Source organism: Helianthus annuus, chromosome 14, assembly GCF_002127325.2.
Source record: "Helianthus annuus cultivar XRQ/B chromosome 14, HanXRQr2.0-SUNRISE, whole genome shotgun sequence".
NCBI classification, from domain to species: domain Eukaryota; kingdom Viridiplantae; phylum Streptophyta; class Magnoliopsida; order Asterales; family Asteraceae; genus Helianthus; species Helianthus annuus.
The window spans coordinates 73533089-73538357 of NC_035446.2; positions in this window are offsets into that span (position 1 = coordinate 73533089).

A 5269-nucleotide genomic window follows, 5' to 3' on the forward strand; every position below is an offset into this window, starting at 1 on the left:
AGTTTTGATTTTATAGAGTTTTTATGATTTTTTAGAACTTTTTTATTTTTTTATAATTTTTTTGATTTTTTTATTTTTTAGGGTTTTTTTTTGTTTTTAGAGTTTTTTTGGATTTTTTAGAATTTTTATGATTTTTTAGAATTTTTTTTGATTAAATAGATTTTTTTTAATATTATTGGATTTTTTAGAATTTTTATAATTTTTTTATTGTTTAGAATTTTCTTGATTTTTTAGATTTTTTTGGATTTTTTTTATTTTGTAGATTTTTTTTTTGATTTTTTATGTTTTTTTATTTTTTAGAATTTTTTGGATTTTTTAGAATTTATATGATTTTTTTAGAATTTTTTGGATTTTTTAGAATTTTTATGATTTTCATATTTTTTTTATTTGTTAGAAATTTTTTATTTTTTAGATTTGTTTTTGAATTTTTCGGATTTTTTTTATTTTTTAGATTTTTTTTATGATTTTTTTGAATTTTTATAATTTTTTGAATTTGTTAGAATTTTTATGATTGTTTAGAATTTTTATGATTGTTTAGAATTTTTAAGATTTTTTAGAAATTTTTTGATTTGTTGAATTTTTTTTTGTTTTTTACAATTTTTTTGATTTTTTTTTTTGATTTTAAAATTTTTTTTTATATTTTTATACGAATAACGATGGGAGAGTACTACGGGAGATATCCACTAGTAGTAATTAGTTTAGTGATTTTATCTTATATCTATCCTGACCCGCTTGGGTTTTATCTCATACCCATCTTGATCTACTCTTGTTTTTTATCCACAACTTCATAATCTATCCTAACCTAGTGACTAATTTTCTTTGACCCATCTTAACCTATCTTAAAATTTATAATACCCATATTAACCCAAAATAGAATGGATGGACTTGTTTTGCCAGGTCTGGCAATCAGGAAAGTGTTTAGTAACCATTTGTATGACTCAATAGTCTCATCATATAACATACCAATGCCAAATATAACATATTTTTGTGATGATTAACTCTAGTAAATGGCACAAAAATCATTTTATACCTATAAAAATGTTTTTGAAAAGTACTAATATGGAAAGTGTTTATAAATGTAATAGTTGCACATGTGCACATCGTTAATTTGTTATAATGTTGAAAATCATAGTAGTTGCACATATGTAGACCGTTAAATTGTTATAATGTTTGTTATAATGTTAACGTTATAATGTTTGTTATAATGTTAACGAATAAAACATATGTTAAATTGTTATAATGTTAACAAATAAAACATATGATACATGTTGGAAACTAGAATATCTTACTTGTTAGCGTCATACGTAGTGATGTGCATGTTAGTGTATATATATTTTAGGTATATATTTTAAGCCCTTTTTACACTTTTTAGCCAAGTTTTAAATTTATAAAACACGATATTTACTAACACTAAACACACATATGGGCAAATGCACCCATCGTGGACGTAGTATAGTGTTGGTAAGATACCGAGGTCGTCCAAGGACACAAGAGCTTTTAGTACCGGCTTATCCTCAACGTCTAATCAAATCAAAATGTTAGAAAAAGATTTTAAACTAAGAAAATTAAACTAACTAAAATGCTGAAAATAAAAATAAAAGTAAAAACAGATAGACAAGATGAATCACTTGGATCCGACTCGTGTGTTAGTGTAACCTTTGATTATTTTCGCACTTTTGCACTTATTTAAGAGATTATCTTAATTATTGTAGTAGGCCCCTCTTTTGAAGGTGACGTTACCCTCAACCCAGTAGTTTGAGTCAGCAAGGATACAATCCTAAAGGGTCGGATTATTGAAAGATAATTAATTAAGTTATTAATGCATAATGTGGTAGGCCCCTCTTTTGAAGGCGACGTTACCCTCGGCTAAGTAGTCTGAGTCAGCAGGGATACAGTCCTAAGTAGCCGGGTTAAAGTATTAATAGTAGTTTAACTTATGAGGGGGTCAAAGAGTTTGGACCCCCGCCATCCAATACCTTTGGGTATTGAAGGAGGTCCTACTAAATTTGACCCAGGTCCTTTGCAGGATCTATACATTGAACAATGGCAAGACTCTTACCAAACCGTTCCCATTACCCCCGACCAGGTAGCCAACATACCTCCATATAGACCGTGGAGATATGAATGGTGAAAATCTTTTATTTTATATAGACAGTAAAATAATGCCAAGACACCACGGACAAATGATAAGGAAGAATCACCTTCAACATAAGAAACTAGTAATTAAAGTCATTAATACAAAACCAATTAAAAAGTGCAAAAGATTAAAAATAAAAAGTATTACACTAAACACTTGTCTTCACCAAGTGATGTAAGAGACTTAGGCAAACATGGCCTTTGATTGTCAAGAACTCTTACGATCAATCTTGGATCCCGAGACGACTCACACACTCTATGATGGACAATGGATGATGGTGTTATGGTGGCGGTGGGTGGTGGGTGAAGTGTGAGAGAGGTGGTGTGCCAAGGGATGAGTTGAAATGGCTCCAAGCACTCCTATTTATAGGCAAAACAGAAGCCTGGGCACAGCCCCGTGTCCATCTGACACTCTCTTTCTCTTCATTAATTGTAATTCGCAATTACAATAAATGCGCCTGCAGCAACCTGACCACGCCCCCGTGTCCGCTGGGCACGACCCCGTGGTGGGCAATAGAAGCTTCTATAGGTTTGTCTTTTCTGATGCTTCTTGGGCACGACCCCGTGCTCGCTCGTGTTCAGTCTTCTGGCTTCTCTGTTTTGCTTAGGGAGATGCTGTTGAGGGGTCGGGCAATCCACTTTTGTCCCTTTTCTTGTATTTATGTTAGATTTTGCTGTCTTTTTGCTTCTTTTGTTAATTTGAGCTCATTTAATCCTGAAAATACAAAAGGAAGACAAAAGCACACTTTTTCCAACATTAGTACTAAAAAGGGTTAGTTTTAAGCCACAATTGATGTAATTTATATGTTGCATTTTGTGCACATCAGTAGCGTCAAATGCGCATACATCACCAAAAGTCTCATAATTGCGTATTGATACAAAATCAGCCCAAAAGAATAATCGTAACTCGTTATCAACTATAACGCAATCAAAATAAAAGTCTTTGAGGTTGGTAACTCGGGATTTCATGGTGTGTAAGATAATGTCTGCATCACGTTCACCAATAAATAAAGGTACGTCTCGGGAACAAATTTTTAAATCTTTTCTAGTGCCACGGACATTGTGAGGCCCGCCTTTTAATGATACTTGGATATTATGTGCAATATTTGGGCCGATCTTGTTAAGGCTAACTTTGTGGATGAATTATTATTCTCCAAATCTGAGTTTTCTATTTTGTTTCAAAATGTCAGTGTTATCGCTACCAATCATGCAATGGTTGTGCGCAGGGATGAAATCGTATATCTTGTATTGTTTAGTGTCGTGGTCATAACTCACTTTCATACGCGCACGGCACCCGGAAACTGTGTATCGGCTTCGTCGGTGATGTTTCTTGGATGGAGCATTGGGTCCAGGTTCGGTGATTCTTGGTTGTCCTTCTCTTGAGCATAATATATATATCGATGTGTACATATGTTCATTGTAGGATTGTCGGAATATTTTTTGTTCTTTGATGTGCCAATACGAGTAGAAAATCCGGATTTTGTAGGATACGTGTTGTACATCATGACAACATCATCCCAAATGTTAAACATACTGTTTGTAGTAGGAATGTACTCAACATCAACTTGAGGTATCCAATATGGGATGCCATTGGGTGTAGAATGTATAGCAGCCGTGATTGTTCCTGTGTAATTAATAAATAAAAATGTTTAGCGTGTAAGTATTACGTGATGGGATGCAATTATGTATGATAAGTATATGTAATATACGTACAAAACAACAAGTTAGTTGTATGATGCTTATTAATGATAACTTTATAGCAATAGTTATTTTTTAACATATGTAAGGTTATGTACAGTTGGATAAAAGTTTATCTATGATGATTACTTTGTGATGTTTACGGATTGTCAATATATGTATACATAATGTAATTGTAAACAGAATGCACATGTGAATTATCAGTTAATATATAGTGACATAACGTGATGGTCAACATAATGCACTGTGCATATATGTTAATGCAGTATCATTTACAAACAAAATGTAAATAGCATAATGCACATGTGCATATATTTTATTGTAGTATCATTTATAACAAAATGTAACTGTTAACATGGTGCAAATGTTCATATCATCTAATGAAGTACAATTTAAAAAAGATATATACATGTAATACCTTTACTCTCAAACCGTATGAACTGCAAATGTTGATGTTCTCTATTTTTATGTGTTGTCCCAGTCGAAGTAGTATCACAAGATTCAGATATAGTAACATTATCAAATAAGATAACATTGTCTAGTAACATTATCAGATAAGATAACATTGTCTGATCTAGACATGGAGTCCACAATCTGGATTTCGAAGTTATGAGGAATACGCCGACTTTCAATTGTTTAAGACATAATCTTGTTGCTGTCAACGGTATTATCAGCAGATGGACCAACAATGTCAGCATCAGATGTATGAGGAGGATTATCAGAGAACGTATGAAGAGGAACATCAGATGTGTGAGGATCGACACGTGATGAATCAGAGGATGCCATATAGTGATGTAGAGTTATCGTTAGGGTATGTTCGGTGTAAATGGTGGGTTGTTCGTTGTGGATGTTGTCGTAAACACCGTGCCTGGCTGCCGCCCGCTATGAAATCCGGTGAGTTACATGAATGACGTCGATGTATACAAACTCTGCTTCGATGAAAGAAACCCTAAGAATTCTAAAATGTATATCGTGAACAACGCATGTTTTATAATAAACATAACATAATTACAAGTTTGCAATGTGTTTATACTGGTTCTCGCGGTTCTCGCAATTAAGGGTGTTTCCTAACGGCTCCTTATCCTATATATATATATATATATATATATAAAGGGTTAATAGTGTGAGAAGTGTAGGAAATAATATGGTGTTGACATGTGTCATTCAATTTAATTAATTAAAAAGGGCAATAATGTAATTTACTTTGTTCGGATTGAACCCTACCAAAGGAACAGTTGATTAAAGTCAAAACTGGATCAGAGCAGTGTATCCAACATAAGCACTGCTGTATTCCAACTTTCCCCTTGGAAGTGTTTCTAACAACTGATGGCCTGTATCCACTGTCCATATACAACTGCTTTCTACAAACAACTGATCAAGTATAAAGACTGATGAAGACTAAAGCCCTGATGATCAATCTACTGTTATGGGTCAA